Consider the following 19,855-nt stretch of genomic DNA (forward strand, 5'->3'; position numbering starts at 1 on the left):
CGATTTCTGTCCTTACGAATACGGTTTAGAAGAGTATGTACTTTGGCTCTTAGCTGGGGGCTGAGTGTTAGACTCTTATGCACCACAGCAGGTTTACTGTTACCCTTCGACCATCACATTGACGATGAAACACAGAAATTGCATCCTCATTCATTACAAAATTCGCAACGCCGATTTTTGTCCACAGGAGTACGGTTTAGAAGATTATGTACTTTGGCTCTTCCCTGGGGGCCCAGTGTTAGACTACAATGCACCACAGCAGGTTTACTGCAACCCTTCGACCATCACATTGACGATGAAACACAGAAATTGCATCCCCATTCAATACAAAATTCGCAATGCCGATTTCTGTCCACAGGAGGACGGTTTAGAAGAGTATGTACATTGGCTATTCACTGGGGGCCCAGTGTTAGACTACGATGCACCACAGCAGGTTTACTGTAACCCTTCGACCATCACATTGACAATAAAGAAAAACACTGAAATTGCATCCGGATTCAATACAAAATTCACAATGCCGATTTCTGTCCACAGGAGTACGGTTTAGAAGAGTATGTACTTTGGTTCTTCCCTGGGGGACCAGTGTTAGACTCCGATGCACCACAGCAGGTTTACTGTAGCTCTTAGACCATCACATTGACGATGAAACACAGAAATTGCATCCCGATTCAATACAAAATTCGCAATGCCGATTTCTGTCCACAGGAGTCGAGTTTAGAAGAGTATGTAATTTGGCTCCTCCCTGGGGGCCCATTGTTAGACTACGATGCACCACAGCAGGTTTAGTGTAACTCTTCGACCATCACATTGACGATGAAACACAGAATTTGCATCCTGATTCAATACAAAATACGCAATTCCGATTTCTGTCCTTATGAGTACGGTTTAGAAGAGTATGTAATTTGGCTCTTCCCTGGGGGCCCAGTGTTAGACTCCGATGCACCACAGCAGGTTTACTGTATCCCTTCGACCATCGCATTGACGATGAAACACAGAAATTGCATCCCGATTCAATACAAAATTCGCAATGCCGATTTTTGTCCCATTGTGTACGGTTTAGAAGATTATGTACTTTGGCTCTTCCCTGGGGGCCCAGTGTTAGACTACAATGCACCACAGCAGGTTTACTGTAACCCTTCTACCATCACATTGACGATGAAACACAGAAATTGCATCCTCATTCATTACAAAATTCGCAACGCCGATTTCTGTCCACAGGAGTACGGTTTAGAAGAGTATGTACTTTGGCTCTTCCCTGGGGGCCCAGTGTTAGACTCCGATGCACCACAGCAGGTTTACTGTAACCCTTAGACCATCACATTGACGATGAAACACAGAAATTGCATCCCGATTCAATACAAAATTCGCAATTCCGATTTCTGTCCTTACGAATACGGTTTAGAAGAGTATGTACTTTGGCTCTTAGCTGGGGGCTGAGTGTTAGACTCCTATGCACCACAGCAGGTTTACTGTTACCCTTCGACCATCACATTGACGATGAAACACAGAAATTGCATCCCGATTCAATACAAAATTCGCAATGCCGATTTCTGTCCACAGGAGTACGGTTTAGAAGAGTATGTAATTTGGCTATTCCCTGGGGGCCCAGTGTTAGACTACGATGCACCACAGCAGGTTTACTGTTACTTTTCATCCATCACATTGACGATGAAACACAGAAATTGCATCCCGATGCAATACAAAATTCGCAATTCCGATTTCTGTCCTTATGAGTACGGTTTAGAATAGTATGTACTTTGGCTCTTCCCTGGGGGCCCAGTGTTAGACTTCGATGCACCACAGCAGGTTTACTGTATCCCATCGACCATCACATTGATGATGAAACACAGAAATTGCATCCTGATTCAATAGAAAATTCGCAATGCCGATTTTTGTCCACAGGAGTACGGTTGAGAAGATAATGTACTTTGGCTCTTCCCTGGGGGCCCAGTGTTAGACTACAAGGCACCACAGCAGGTTTACTGCAACCCTTCGATCATCACATTGACGATGGAACACAGAAATTGCATCCCCATTCAATACAAATTTCGCAATGCCGATTTCTGTGCACAGGAGTACGGTTTAGAAGAGTATGTACATTGGCTAATCACAGGGGGCCCAGTGTTAGACTACGATGCACCACAGCAGGTTTACTGTAACCCTTCGACCATCACATTGACAATAAAAAAAAACACAGAAATTGCATCCCGATTCAATACAAAATTCGCAATGCCGCTCGCCCGCATCTCGTGGTCGTGCGGTAGCGTTCTCGCTTCCCACGCCCGGGTTCCCGGGTTCGATTCCCGGCGGTGTCAGGGATTTTCTCTGCCTCGTGATGGCTGGGTGTTGTGTGCTGTTCTTAGGTTAGTTAGGTTTAAGTAGTTCTAAGTTCTAGGGGACTGATGACCATAGATGTTAAGTCCCATAGTGCTCAGAGTCTATCTCAAATGCCGATTTTGGTCCACAGGTGTACGGTTTAGAATATTATGTACTTTAGCTCTTCCCTGGCGGCCCAGTGTTAGACTACAATGCACCACAGCAGGTTTACTGTAACCCTTCGACCATCACATTGACGATGAAACACAGAAATTGCATCCTCATTCATTACAAAATTCGCAACGCCGATTTCTGTCCACAGGAGTACGGTTTAGAAGAGTATGTACTTTGGCTCTTCCCTGGGGGCCCAGTGTTAGACTCCGATGCACCACAGCAGGTTTACTGTAACCCTTCGACCATCACATTGACAATAAAGAAAAACACAGAAATTGCATCCGGATTCAATACAAAATTCACAATGCCGATTTCTGTCCACAGGAGTACGGTTTAGAAGAGAATGTACTTTGGTTCTTCCCTGGGGGACCAGTGTTAGACTCCGATGCACCACAGCAGGTTTACTGTAGCTCTTAGACCATCACATTGACGATGAAACACAGAAATTGCATCCCGATTGAATACAAAATTCGCAATGCCGATTTCTGTCCACAGGAGTAGAGTATAGAAGAGTATGTAATTTGGCTCTTCCCTGGGGGCCCAGTGTTAGACTACGATGCACCACAGCAGGTTTAGTGTAACTCTTCGACCATCACATTGACGATGAAACACAGAAATTGCATCCTGATTCAATACAAAATACGCAATTCCGATTTCTGTCCTTATGAGTACGGTTTAGAAGAGTATGTAATTTGGCTCTTCCCTGGGGGCCCAGTGTTAGACTCCGATGCACCACAGCAGGTTTACTGTATCCCTTCGACCATCGCATTGACGATGAAACACAGAAATTGCATCCCGATTCAATACAAAATTCGCAATGCCGATTTTTGTCCCCAGGTGTACGGTTTAGAAGATTATGTACTTTGGCTCTTCCCTGGGGGCCCAGTGTTAGACTACAATGCTCCACAGCAGGTTTACTGTAACCCTTCTACCATCACATTGACGATGAAACACAGAAATTGCATCCTCTTTCATTACAAAATTCGCAACGCCGATTTCTGTCCACAGGAGTACGGTTTAGAAGAGTATGTACTTTGGCTCTTCCCTTGGATCTCAGTGTTAGACTCCGATGCACCACAGCAGGTTTACTGTATCCCTTCGACCATCAGATAGATGATAAAACATTGAAATTGCATCCCGATTCAATACAAAATTTGCAATTCGGATTTCTGTCCTTAGGAGTAAGGTTTAGAAGAGTATGTACTTTGGCTCTTCCCTGGGGGCCCAGTGTTAGTCTACGATGCACCACAGCAGGTTTACTGTTACTTTTCAACCATCACATTGACGATGAAACACAGAAATTGCATCCCGATGCAATACAAAATTCGCAATGCCGATTTCTGTCCAGAAGAGTACGGTTTAGAAGAGTGTGTACTTTGGCTCTTCCCTTGGGGCTCAGTGATAGACTCCGATGCACCACAGCAGGTTTACTGTATCCCTTCGACCATCACATTGACGATGAAACACAGAAATTGCATCCCGATTCAATACAAAATTCGCAATGCCGATTTCTGTCCACAGGAGTACGGTTTAGAAGAGTATGTACTTTGGCTCTTCCCTGGGGGACCAGTGTTAGACCCCAATGCACCACAGCAGGTTTACTGTAGCCCTTCGACCATCACATTGACAATAAAGAAAAACACAGAAATTGCATCCGGATTCAATACAAAATTCACAATGCCGATTTCTGTCCACAGGAGTACGGTTTAGAAGAGTATGTACTTTGGTTCTTCCCTGGGGGACCAGTGTTAGACTCCGATGCACCACAGCAGGTTTACTATAGCTCTTAGACCATCACATTGACGATGAAACACAGAAATTGCATCCCGATTCAATACAAAATTCGCAATGCCGATTTCTGTCCACAGGAGTCGAGTTTAGAAGAGTATGTAATTTGGCTCCTCCCTGGGGGCCCATTGTTAGACTACGATGCACCACAGCAGGTTTAGTGTAACTCTTCGACCATCACATTGACGATGAAACACAGAATTTGCATCCTGATTCAATACAAAATACGCAATTCCGATTTCTGTCCTTATGAGTACGGTTTAGAAGAGTATGTAATTTGGCTCTTCCCTGGGGGCCCAGTGTTAGACTCCGATGCACCACAGCAGGTTTACTGTATCCCTTCGACCATCGCATTGACGATGAAACACAGAAATTGCATCCCGATTCAATACAAAATTCGCAATGCCGATTTTTGTCCCATTGTGTACGGTTTAGAAGATTATGTACTTTGGCTCTTCCCTGGGGGCCCAGTGTTAGACTCCGATGCACCACAGCAGGTTTACTGTAACCCTTAGACCATCACATTGACGATGAAACACAGAAATTGCATCCCGATTCAATACAAAATTCGCAATGCCGATTTTTGTCCCATTGTGTACGGTTTAGAAGATTATGTACTTTGGCTCTTCCCTGGGGGCCCAGTGTTAGACTACAATGCACCACAGCAGGTTTACTGTAACCCTTCTACCATCACATTGACGATGAAACACAGAAATTGCATCCTCATTCATTACAAAATTCGCAACGCCGATTTCTGTCCACAGGAGTACGGTTTAGAAGAGTATGTACTTTGGCTCTTCCCTGGGGGCCCAGTGTTAGACTCCGATGCACCACAGCAGGTTTACTGTAACCCTTAGACCATCACATTGACGATGAAACACAGAAATTGCATCCCGATTCAATACAAAATTCGCAATTCCGATTTCTGTCCTTACGAATACGGTTTAGAAGAGTATGTACTTTGGCTCTTAGCTGGGGGCTGAGTGTTAGACTCCTATGCACCACAGCAGGTTTACTGTTACCCTTCGACCATCACATTGACGATGAAACACAGAAATTGCATCCCGATTCAATACAAAATTCGCAATGCCGATTTCTGTCCACAGGAGTACGGTTTAGAAGAGTATGTAATTTGGCTATTCCCTGGGGGCCCAGTGTTAGACTACGATGCACCACAGCAGGTTTACTGTTACTTTTCATCCATCACATTGACGATGAAACACAGAAATTGCATCCCGATGCAATACAAAATTCGCAATTCCGATTTCTGTCCTTATGAGTACGGTTTAGTATAGTATGTACTTTGGCTCTTCCCTGGGGGCCCAGTGTTAGACTTCGATGCACCACAGCAGGTTTACTGTATCCCATCGACCATCACATTGATGATGAAACACAGAAATTGCATCCTGATTCAATAGAAAATTCGCAATGCCGATTTTTGTCCACAGGAGTACGGTTGAGAAGATAATGTACTTTGGCTCTTCCCTGGGGGCCCAGTGTTAGACTACAAGGCACCACAGCAGGTTTACTGCAACCCTTCGACCATCACATTGACGATGGAACACAGAAATTGCATCCCCATTCAATACAAATTTCGCAATGCCGATTTCTGTGCACAGGAGTACGGTTTAGAAGAGTATGTACATTGGCTAATCACAGGGGGCCCAGTGTTAGACTACGATGCACCACAGCAGGTTTACTGTAACCCTTCGACCATCACATTGACAATAAAAAAAAACACAGAAATTGCATCCCGATTCAATACAAAATTCGCAATGCCGCTCGCCCGCATCTCGTGGTCGTGCGGTAGCGTTCTCGCTTCCCACGCCCGGGTTCCCGGGTTCGATTCCCGGCGGTGTCAGGGATTTTCTCTGCCTCGTGATGGCTGGGTGTTGTGTGCTGTTCTTAGGTTAGTTAGGTTTAAGTAGTTCTAAGTTCTAGGGGACTGATGACCATAGATGTTAAGTCCCATAGTGCTCAGAGTCTATCTCAAATGCCGATTTTGGTCCACAGGTGTACGGTTTAGAATATTATGTACTTTAGCTCTTCCCTGGCGGCCCAGTGTTAGACTACAATGCACCACAGCAGGTTTACTGTAACCCTTCGACCATCACATTGACGATGAAACACAGAAATTGCATCCTCATTCATTACAAAATTCGCAACGCCGATTTCTGTCCACAGGAGTACGGTTTAGAAGAGTATGTACTTTGGCTCTTCCCTGGGGGCCCAGTGTTAGACTCCGATGCACCACAGCAGGTTTACTGTAACCCTTCGACCATCACATTGACAATAAAGAAAAACACAGAAATTGCATCCGGATTCAATACAAAATTCACAATGCCGATTTCTGTCCACAGGAGTACGGTTTAGAAGAGAATGTACTTTGGTTCTTCCCTGGGGGACCAGTGTTAGACTCCGATGCACCACAGCAGGTTTACTGTAGCTCTTAGACCATCACATTGACGATGAAACACAGAAATTGCATCCCGATTGAATACAAAATTCGCAATGCCGATTTCTGTCCACAGGAGTAGAGTATAGAAGAGTATGTAATTTGGCTCTTCCCTGGGGGCCCAGTGTTAGACTACGATGCACCACAGCAGGTTTAGTGTAACTCTTCGACCATCACATTGACGATGAAACACAGAAATTGCATCCTGATTCAATACAAAATACGCAATTCCGATTTCTGTCCTTATGAGTACGGTTTAGAAGAGTATGTAATTTGGCTCTTCCCTGGGGGCCCAGTGTTAGACTCCGATGCACCACAGCAGGTTTACTGTATCCCTTCGACCATCGCATTGACGATGAAACACAGAAATTGCATCCCGATTCAATACAAAATTCGCAATGCCGATTTTTGTCCCCAGGTGTACGGTTTAGAAGATTATGTACTTTGGCTCTTCCCTGGGGGCCCAGTGTTAGACTACAATGCTCCACAGCAGGTTTACTGTAACCCTTCTACCATCACATTGACGATGATACACAGAAATTGCATCCTCTTTCATTACAAAATTCGCAACGCCGATTTCTGTCCACAGGAGTACGGTTTAGAAGAGTATGTACTTTGGCTCTTCCCTTGGATCTCAGTGTTAGACTCCGATGCACCACAGCAGGTTTACTGTATCCCTTCGACCATCAGATAGATGATAAAACATTGAAATTGCATCCCGATTCAATACAAAATTTGCAATTCGGATTTCTGTCCTTAGGAGTAAGGTTTAGAAGAGTATGTACTTTGGCTCTTCCCTGGGGGCCCAGTGTTAGTCTACGATGCACCACAGCAGGTTTACTGTTACTTTTCAACCATCACATTGACGATGAAACACAGAAATTGCATCCCGATGCAATACAAAATTCGCAATGCCGATTTCTGTCCAGAAGAGTACGGTTTAGAAGAGTGTGTACTTTGGCTCTTCCCTTGGGGCTCAGTGATAGACTCCGATGCACCACAGCAGGTTTACTGTATCCCTTCGACCATCACATTGACGATGAAACACAGAAATTGCATCCCGATTCAATACAAAATTCGCAATGCCGATTTCTGTCCACAGGAGTACGGTTTAGAAGAGTATGTACTTTGGCTCTTCCCTGGGGGACCAGTGTTAGACCCCAATGCACCACAGCAGGTTTACTGTAGCCCTTCGACTATCACATTGATGATGAAACACAGAAATTGCATCCCGATTCAATACAAAATTCGCAATTCCGATTTCTGTCCTTATTAATTCGGTTTAGAAGAGTATGTAGTTCGGCTCTTCCCTGGGGGCTAAGTGTTAGACTCCGATGCACCACAGCAGGATTACTGTTACCCTTCGACCATCACATTGACGATGAAACACAGAAATGTCATCCCGATTCAATACAAAATTCGCAATTCCGATTTATGTCCTTAGGAGTACGGATTAGAAGAGTATGTACTTTGGCTTTTCCGTGGGGGCTCAGTGTTAAACTACGATGCACCACAGCAGGTTTAATTTACCCTTCGACCATCACATTGACGATGAAACACAGAAATTGCATCCCAATTCAAAACAAAATTCGCAATTCCGATTTCTGTCCACAGGAGTACGGTTTGGAAGGGTATGTACTCTGTCTCTTCCTTGGGGGCCCAGTGTTAGACTACAATGCACCACAGCAGGTTTTGCTGTAACCCTTCGACCATCACATTGACGACGAATCACAGAAATTGCATCCCGATTCAAAACAAAATTCGCAATTCCGATTTCTGTACACAGGAGTACGGTTTGGAAGGGTATGTACTCTGTCTCTCCCTTGGGGGCCCAGTGTTAGACTACAATGCACCACAGCAGGTTTACTGTTACTTTTCAACCATCACAATGACGATGAAACGCAGAAATTGCATCCCGATGCAATACAAAATTCGCAATTCCTATTTCTGTCCTTATGAGTACGGTTTAGAATAGTATGTGCTTTGGCTCTTCCCTGGGGGCCCAGTGTTAGACTCCGATGCACCGCAGCAGGTTTACTGTATCCCTTCGACCATCACATTGTCGATGAAACACAGAAATTGCAACCCGATTCAATACAAAATTTGCAATGCCGATTTCTGTCCACCGGAGTACGGTTTAGAAGATTATGTACTTTGGCTCTTCCCTGGGGGCCCAGTGTTAGACTACAATGCACCACCGCAGGTTTACTGTAACCCTTCGACCATCACATTGACGATGAAACACAGAAATTGCATCCCCATTCAATACAAAATTCGCAATGCCGATTTCTGTCCATAGGAGTACGGTTTAGAAGAGTATGTACATTGGCTATTCACTGGGGGCCCAGTGTTAGACTACGATGCACCACAGCAGGTTTACTGTTACCCTTCGACCATCAAATTGACAATGAAACACAGAAATTGCGTCCGGATTCAATACAAAATTCACAATGCCGATTTCTGTCCACAGGAGTACGGTTTAGAAGAGTATGTACTTTGGTTCTTCCCTGGGGGACCAGTGTTAGACTCCGATGCACCACAGCAGGTTTACTGTAACTCTTAGACCATCTCATTGACGATGAAACACAGAAATTGCATCCCGATTCAATACAAAATTCGGAATTCCGATTTCTGTCCTTATGAGTACGGTTTAGAAGAGTATGTACTTTGGCTCTTCCCTGGAGGCTCAGTGTTAAACTGCGATGCACCACAGGAGGTTTACTGTAACCCTTCGACCATCACATTGACGATGAAACACAGAAATTGCATCCCGATTCAAAACAAAATTCGCAATTCCGATTTCTGTCCACAAGAGTAGCGTTTGGAAGAGTATGTCCTCTGTCTCTTCCTTGGGGGCCCAGTGTTAGACTAAGATGCACCACAGCAGGTTTACTGTAACCCTTCGACCATCACATTGACGATGAAACACAGAAATTGCATCCCGATTCAATACAAAATACGCAGTGCCGATTTCTTTGTACTTTGGCTATTCCCTGGGAGCACAGTGTTAGACTCTGATGCACCACATTAGGTTTACTGTATCCCTTCGACCATCACATAGATGATAAAACATAGAAATTGCATCCCGATACAATACAAAATTTGCAATTCCGATTTCTGTCCTTAATAGTACGGATTAGAAGAGTATGTACTTTGGCTCTTCCCTGGGGGCCCAGTGTTAGACTACGATGCACCACAGCAGGTTTACTGTAACCCTTCGATCATGACATTGACGATGAAACACAGAAATTGCATCCCGATTCAATACAAAATTCGCAATGCCGATTTCCGTCCACAAGAGTACGGTTTAGAAGAGTATGTACTTTGGCTATTCCCTGGGGGCCCAGTGTTAGCCTACGATGCACCACAGCAGGTTTACTGTTACCCATCGACCATCACATTGACGATGAAACACAGAGATTGCACCCCGATTCAATACAAAATTCAAAATGCCGATTTCTGTCCAGAAGAGTACGGTTTAGAAGAGTATGTACTTTGGCTCTTCCCTGGGGGCCCAGTGTTAGACTACGATGCACCACAGCAGGTTTACTGTAACCCTTCGATCATGACATTGACGATGGAACATAGAAATTGCATCCCGATTCAATACAAAATTCGCAATGCCGATTTCCGTCCACAAGAGTACGGTTTAGAAGAGTATGTACTTTGGCTATTCCCTGGGGGCCCAGTGTAAGACTACGATGCACCACAGCAGGTTTACTGTTACCCATCGACCATCACATTGACGATGAAACACAGAATTTGCACCCCGATTCAATACAAAATTCGCAATGCCGATTTCTGTCCAGAAGAGTACGGTTTAGAAGAGTATGTACTTTGGCTCTTCCCTGGGGGACCTGTGTTAGACTCCGATGCACCACAGCAGGTTTACTGTAACCCTTCGACCATCACATTGACGATGAAACACAGAAATTGCATCTTGATTCAAATCAAAATTCGCAATTCCGATTTCTGTACACAGGAGTACGGTTTGGAAGAGTATGTACTCTGTCTCTTCCTTGGGGGCCCAGTGTTAGATTACATGCACCACAGCGGGTTTACTGTAACCCTTCGACCATCACATTGACGATGAAACACAGAAATTGCATCCCGATTCAATACAAAATACGCAGTGCCGATTTCTTTGTACTTTGGCTATTCCCTGGGAGCCCAGTGTTAGACTCTGATGCACCACAGCAGGTTTACTGTATCCGTTCGACCATCACATAGATGATAAAACATAGAAATTGCATCCCGATACAATACAAAATTTGCAATTCCGATTTCTGTCCACAGGAGTACGGTTTAGAAGAGTATGTAATTTGGCTATTCCCTGGGGGCCCAGTGTTAGACTACGACGCACCACAGCAGGTTTACTGTTACTTTTCAACCATCACATTGACGATGAAACACAGAAATTGCATCTCGATGCTATACAAAATTCGCAATTCCGATTTCTGTCCACAGGAGTACGGTTTAGAAGATTATTTACTTTGGCTCTTCCCTGGGGGCCCAGTGTTAGACTCCGATGCACCACAGCAGGTTTACTGTATCCCTTCGACCATCACATTGACGATGAAACACAGAAATTGCATCCCGATTCAATACAAAATTCGCAATGCCGATTTTTGTCCACAGGAGTACGGTTTAGAAGATTATGTACTTTGGCTCTTCCCTGGGGGCCCCATGTTAGACTACAATGCACCACAGCAGGTTTACTGTAACCCTTCGACCATCACATTGACGATGAAACACAGAAATTGCATCCCCATTCAATACAAAATTCGCAATGCCGATTTCTGTCCACAGGAGTACGGTTTAGAAGAGTATGTACATTGGCTATTCCCTTGGGGCCCAGTGTTAGACTACGATGCACCACAGCAGGTTTACTGGTACTTTTCAACCATCACATTGACGATGAAACACAGATATTGCATCCCGATGCAATACAAAATTCGCAATGCCGATTTCTGTCCAGAAGAGTACGGCTTAGAGGAGTATGTACTTTGGCTCTACCCTTGGGGCTCAGTGTTAGACTCCGATGCACCACAGCAGGTTTACTGTATCCCTTCGACCATCACATTGACGATGAAACAAAGAAATTGCATCCCGATTCAATACAAAATTCGCAATGCCGATTTCTGTCCGCAGGAGTACGGTTTAGAAGATTATGTACTTTGGCTCTTCCCTGGGGGCCCAGTGTTGGACTACAATGCACCACAGCAGGTTTACTGTAACCCTTTGACCATCACATTGACGATGAAACACAGAAATTGCATCCCCATTCAATACAAAATTCGCAATGCCGATTTCTGTCCACAGGAGTGCGGTTTAGAAGAGTATGTACATTGGCTACACACTGGGGGCCCAGTGTTAGACTACGATGCACCACAGGAGGTTTACTGTTACCCTTCGACCATCATATTGACCATGAAACACAGAAATTGCTTCCGGATTCAATAGAAAATTCACAATGCCGATTTCTGTCCACAGGAGTACGGTTTAGAAGAGTATGTACTTTGGTTTTTCTTTGGGGGCCAGTGTTAGACTCCGATGCACCACAGCAGGTTTACTGTAACTGTTAGACCATCACATTGACGATGAAACACAGAAATTGCATCCCGATTCAATACAAAATTCGCAATTCCAATTTCTGTCCTTATGAGTACGGTTTAGAAGAGTATGTACTTTGGCTCTTAGCTGGGGGCTGAGTGTTAGACTCCTATTCACCACAACAGGTTTACTGTTACCCTTCGACCATCACATTGACGATGAAGCACAGAAATTGCATCCCGATGCAATACAAAATTCGCAATGCCGATTTCTGTCCAGAAGAGTACGGTTTAGAAGAGTATGTACTTTGGCTCTTCCCTGGGGGCCCAGTGTTAGACTACGATGCACCACAGCAGGTTTACTGTAACCCTTCGATCATGACATTGACGATGAAACACAGAAATTGCATCCAGATTCAATACAAAATTTGCAATGCCGATTTCTGTCCACAGGAGTACGGTTTAGAAGAGTATGTAATTTGGCTATTCCGTTCGGGCCCAGTGTTAAACTACGATGCACCACAGCAGGTTTACTGTTACTCTTCAACCATCACATTGACGATGAAACACAGAAATTGCATCCCGATTCAATACAAAATTCGCAATGCCGATTTCTGTTCAGAAGAGTACGGTTTAGAAGAGTATGTACTTTGGCTCTACCCTGGGGGCCCCGTGTTAGACTACGATGCTCCACAGCAGGTTTACTGTTACCCATCGACCATGACATTGACGATGAAACACAGAGATTGCACCCCGATTCAATACAAAATTCGCAATGCCGATTTCTGTCCAGAAGAGTACGGTTTGGAAGAGTATATACCTTGGCTCTTCTCTGTGGGCCCAGTGTTAAACTCCGATGCACCACAGCAGGTTTACTGTATCCCTTCGACCATCACATTGACGATGAAACACAGAAATTGCGTCCCGATTCAATACAAAATACGCAATTCCGATTTCTGTCCTTATAAGTACGGTTTAGAATAGTATGTACTTTGGCTCTTCCCTGGGGGCCCAGTGTTAGACTCCGATGCACAACAGCAGGTTTACTGTATCCCTTCGACCATCACATTGACGATGAAACACAGAAATTTCATCCCGATTCAATACAAAATTCGCAATGCCGATTTTTGTCCACAGGAGTAAGGTTTAGAAGATTATGTACTTTGGCTCTTCCCTGGGGTCCCAGTGTTAGACTACAATGCACCACAGCAGGTTTACTGTAACCCTTTGACCATCACATTGACGATGAAACACAGAAATTTCATCCCGATTCAATACAAAATTCGCAATGCCGATTTTTGTCCACAGGAGTAAGGTTTAGAAGATTATGTACTTTGGCTCTTCCCTGGGGTCCTAGTGTTAGACTACGATGCACCACAGAAGGTTTACTGTAACCCTTCGACCATCACATTGTCGATGAAACAAAGAAATTGCGTCCCGATTCAATACAAAATACGCAATTCCGATTTCTGTCCTTATGAGTACGGTTTAGAAGAGTATGTACTTTGGCTCTTCCCTGGGGGCCCAGTGCTAGACTACGATGCCCCACAGCAGGTTTACTGTTACCCCTCGACAATCACATTGACGATGAAACTCAGAAATTGCATCCCGATTCAATACAAAATACGCAATTCCGATTTCTGTCCTTATGACTACGGTTTAGAAGAGTATGTACTTTGGCTCTTCCCTGGGGGCCCAGTGTTAGACTACGATGCACCACAGCAAGTTTACTGTTACCCTTCGAACATCACATTGACGATGAAACACAGAAATTGCATCCCGATTCAATACAAAATACGCAGTGCAGATTTCTTTGTACCTTGGCTCTTCCCTAGGGGCCCAGTGTTAGACTCCGATGCACCACAGCAGGTTTACTGTATCCTTTCGACCATCACATAGATGATAAAACATAGAAATTGCATCCCGAATCAATACTAAATTCGCAAATCCGATTTCTGTCCTTAGGAGTACGGTTTAGAAGAGTATGTACTTTGGCTCTTCCCTGGGGGCCCAGTGTTAGCCTCCGATGCACCACAGCAGGTTTACTGTAACCCTTCGACCATTACATTGACGATGAAACACAGAAATTGCATCCCGATTCAATACAAAATTCGCAATGCAGTTTTTTGTCCACAGGATTACGGTTTAGAAGATTATGTACTTTGGCTCTTCCCTGGAGGCCCAGTGTTAGACTACAATGCACCACAGCAGGTTTACTGTAACCCTTAGACCATCACATTGATGATGAAACACAGAAATTGCATCCCCATTCAATACAAAATTCGCAATGCCGATTTCTGGCCACAGGAGTACGGTTTAGAAGACTATAAACTTTGGCTCTTCCCTGGGGGCCCAGTGGTAGACTACGATGCACCACAGCAGGTTTACTGTAACCCTTCGACCATCACATTGACGATGAAACACAAAAATTGCATCCCGATTCAATACAAAATTCGCAATTCCGATTTCTGTCCTTAGGAATACGGTTTAGAAGATTATGTACTTTGGCTCTTCCCTGGGGGCTGAGTGTTAGACTCTGATGCACCAGAGGAGGTTTACTGTTACCCTTCGACCATCACATTGACGATGAAACACAGAAATTGCATCCCGATTCAATAAAAAATTCGCAAATCCGATTTCTGTCCTTGGGAGTACGGTTTAGAAGAGTATGTACTTTGGCCCTTCCCTGGGGGCTCAGTGTTAAACTACGATGCACCACAGCGGTTTTACTGTAACCCTTCGACCATCACATTGACGATGAAACACAGAAATTGCATCCCAATTCAATACAAAATACGCAGTGCCGATTTCTTTGTACTTTGGCTCTTCCCTGGGGGCCCAGTGTTAGACTCCGATGCACCACAGCAGGTTTACTGTTGCCCTTCGACCATCACATAGATGATAAAACATAGAAAATTCATCCCGATGCAATACAAAATTTGGAATTTCGATACACTTTGGCTCTTCCCTGGGGGCCCAGTGTTAAACTACGATGCATCACAGCAGGTTTACTGTAACCCTTCGACCATCACAATGACGATGAAACACAGAAATTGCATCCCGATTTAATACAAAATTCGCAATGCTGATTTCTGTCCACAGGAGTACGGTTTAGAAGAGTATGTAATTTGGCTATTCCCTGGGGGCCCATTGTTAGACTCCGATGCACCACAGCAGGTTTACTGTAACTCTTAGACCATCACATTGACGATGAAACACAGAAATTGCATCCCGATTCAATACAAAATACGCAATTCCGATTTCTGTCCTTATGAGTACGGTTTAGAGGAGTATGTACTTTGGCTCTACCTTGGGGGCCCAGTGTTAGACTCTGATGCACCACAGCAAGTTTACTGTATCCCTTCGACCATCGCATTGACTATGAAATACAGAAATTGCATCCCGATTCAATACAAAATTGGCAATGCCGATCTCTGTCCACAGGAGTACGGTTTAGAAGAGTTTGTACTTTGGCTCTTCCCTAGGGTCCCAGTGTTAGACTACGATGCACCACAGCAGGTTCACTGTAACCCTTCGACCATCACATTGACGATGAAACACAGAAATTGCATCCCCATTTAATACAAAATTCGCAATGCTGATTTCTGTCCACAGGAGTACGGTTTAGAAGAGTATGTCCTTTGGCTCTTCCCTGGGGTCCAGTGTTAAACTACGATACACCACAGCAAGTTTACTGTATCCCTTCGACCATCGCATTGACTATGAAATACAGAAATTGAATCCCGATTCAATACAAAATTCGCAATTCCGATTTCTGTCCTTAGGAATACGGTTTAGAAGATTATGTACTTTGGCTATTCCCTGGTGGCTGAGTGTTAGACTCTGATGCACCAGAGGAGGTTTACTGTTACCCTTCGACCATCACATTGACGATGAAACACAGAAATTGCATCCCGATTCAAAATAAAATTCGCAATTCCGATTTCTGTCCACAGGAGTACGGTTCAGATGAGTATGTACTCTGTCTCGCCCTTGGGGGCCCAGTGTTAGACAACGATGCACCACAGCAAGTTTACTGTAACCCTTCGACCATCACATTGACGATGAAACACAGAAATTGAATCCCAATTCAATACAAAATACGCAGTGCCGATTTCTTTGTACTTTGGCTCTTCCCTGGGGGCCCAGTGTTAGACTCCGATGCACCACAGCAGGTTAACTGTTGCCCTTCGACCATCACATAGATGATAAAACATAGAAAATTCATCCCGATTCAATACAAAATTTGGAATTTCGATACACTTTGGCTCTTCCCTGGGGGCCCAGTGTTAAACTACGATGCACCACAGCAGGTTTACTGTAACTCTTAGACCATCACATTGACGATGAAACACAGAAATTGCATCCCGATTCAATACAAAATACGCAATTCCGATTTCTGTCCTTATGACTACGGTTTAGAAGAGTATGTACTTTGGCTCTTCCCTGGGGGCCCAGTGTTAGACTACGATGCACCACAGCAAGTTTACTGTTACCCTTCGAACATCACATTGACGATGAAACACAGAAATTGCATCCCGATTCAATACAAAATACGCAGTGCAGATTTCTTTGTACCTTGGCTCTTCCCTAGGGGCCCAGTGTTAGACTCCGATGCACCACAGCAGGTTTACTGTATCCTTTCGACCATCACATAGATGATAAAACATAGAAATTGCATCCCGATTCAATACTAAATTCGCAAATCCGATTTCTGTCCTTAGGAGTACGGTTTAGAAGAGTATGTACTTTGGCTCTTCCCTGGGGGCCAGTGTTAGCCTCCGATGCACCACAGCAGGTTTACTGTAACCCTTCGACCATTACATTGACGATGAAACACAGAAATTGCATCCCGATTCAATACAAAATTCGCAATGCAGTTTTTTGTCCACAGGATTACGGTTTAGAAGATTATGTACTTTGGCTCTTCCCTGGAGGCCCAGTGTTAGACTACAATGCACCACAGCAGGTTTACTGTAACCCTTAGACCATCACATTGATGATGAAACACAGAAATTGCATCCCCATTCAATACAAAATTCGCAATGCCGATTTCTGGCCACAGGAGTACGGTTTAGAAGACTATAAACTTTGGCTCTTCCCTGGGGGCCCAGTGGTAGACTACGATGCACCACAGCTGGTATTACTGTAACCCTTCGACCATCACATTGACGATGAAACACAAAAATTGCATCCCGATTCAATACAAAATTCGCAATTCCGATTTCTGTCCTTAGGAATACGGTTTAGAAGATTATGTACTTTGGCTCTTCCCTGGGGGCTGAGTGTTAGACTCTGATGCACCAGAGGAGGTTTACTGTTACCCTTCGACCATCACATTGACGATGAAACACAGAAATTGCATCCCGATTCAATAAAAAATTCGCAAATCCGATTTCTGTCCTTGGGAGTACGGTTTAGAAGAGTATGTACTTTGGCCCTTCCCTGGGGGCTCAGTGTTAAACTACGATGCACCACAGCGGGTTTACTGTAACCCTTCGACCATCACATTGACGATGAAACACAGAAATTGCATCCCAATTCAATACAAAATACGCAGTGCCGATTTCTTTGTACTTTGGCTCTTCCCTGGGGGCCCAGTGTTAGACTCCGATGCACCACAGCAGGTTTACTGTTGCCCTTCGACCATCACATAGATGATAAAACATAGGAAATTCATCCCGATGCAATACAAAATTTGGAATTTCGATACACTTTGGCTCTTCCCTGGGGGCCCAGTGTTAAACTACGATGCATCACAGCAGGTTTACTGTAACCCTTCGACCATCACAATGACGATGAAACTCAGAAATTGCATCCCGATTTAATACAAAATTCGCAATGCTGATTTCTGTCCACAGGAGTACGGTTTAGAAGAGTATGTAATTTGGCTATTCCCTGGGGGCCCATTGTTAGACTCCGATGCACCACAGCAGGTTTACTGTAACTCTTAGACCATCACATTGACGATGAAACACAGAAATTGCATCCCGATTCAATACAAAATACGCAATTCCGATTTCTGTCCTTATGACTACGGTTTAGAGGAGTATGTACTTTGGCTCTACCTTGGGGGCCCAGTGTTAGACTCTGATGCACCACAGCAAGTTTACTGTATCCCTTCGACCATCGCATTGACTATGAAATACAGAAATTGCATCCCGATTCAATACAAAATTGGCAATGCCGATTTCTGTCCACAGGAGTACGGTTTAGAAGAGTTTGTACTTTGGCTCTTCCCTAGGGTCCCAGTGTTAGACTACGATGCACCACAGCAGGTTCACTGTAACCCTTCGACCATCACATTGACTATGAAATACAGAAATTGCATCCCGATTCAAAATAAAATTCGCAATTCCGATTTCTGTCCACAGGAGTACGGTTCAGATGAGTATGTACTCTGTCTCGCCCTTGGGGGCCCAGTGTTAGACAACGATGCACCACAGCAAGTTTACTGTAACCCTTCGACCATCACATTGACGATGAAACACAGAAATTGAATCCCAATTCAATACAAAATACGCAGTGCCGATTTCTTTGTACTTTGGCTCTTCCCTGGGGGCCCAGTGTTAGACTCCGATGCACCACAGCAGGTTAACTGTTGCCCTTCGACCATCACATAGATGATAAAACATAGAAAATTCATCCCGATTCAATACAAAATTTGGAATTTCGATACACTTTGGCTCTTTCCTGGGGGCCCAGTGTTAAACTACGATGCACCACAGCAGGTTTACTGTAACTCTTAGACCATCACATTGACGATGAATTACAGAAATTGCATCCCGATTCAATACAAAATACGCAATTCCGATTTCGGTCCTTATGAGTACGGTTTAGAGGAGTATGTATTTTGGCTCTTCCTTGGGGGCCCAGTGTTAGACTCTGATGCACCACAGCAAGTTTACTGTATCCCTTCGACCATCGCATTGACTATGAAATACAGAAATTGCATCCCGATTCAATACAAAATTGGCAATGCCGATTTCTGTCCACAAGAGTACGGTTTAGAAGAGTTTGTACTTTGGCTCTTCCCTAGGGTCCCAGTGTTAGACTACGATGCACCACAGTAGGTTTACTGTAACCCTTCGACCATCACATTGACGATGAAACACAGAGATTGCATCCCGATTCAATACAAATTTCGCAATGCCGATTTCCATCCACAGGAGTACGGTTTAGAAGAGTATGTACTTTGGCTCTTCCCTAGGGGCCCAGTGTTAGACTACGATGCACCACAGCAGGTTTACTGTTACCCTTCGAACATCACATTGACGATGAAACAAAGAAATTGCATCCCCATTCAATACAAAATACGCAGTGCCGATTTCTTTGTAATTTGGCTCTTCCCTGGGGGCCCAGTGTTAGACTCCGATGCACCACAGCAGGTTTACTGTATCCTTAAGACCATCACATAGATGATAAAACATAGAAATTGCATTACGATTCAATACAAAATTCGCAATTCCGATTTCTGTCCTTAGGAGTACGGTTTAGAAGAGTATGTACTTTGGCTCTTCCCTGGGGGCCCAGTGTTAGACTACGATGCTCCACAGCAGGTTTACTGTAA

The sequence above is a fragment of the Schistocerca cancellata genome, chromosome 4 (genome assembly GCF_023864275.1).
Source record: "Schistocerca cancellata isolate TAMUIC-IGC-003103 chromosome 4, iqSchCanc2.1, whole genome shotgun sequence".
Classification (NCBI taxonomy): Eukaryota; Metazoa; Arthropoda; class Insecta; order Orthoptera; family Acrididae; genus Schistocerca; species Schistocerca cancellata.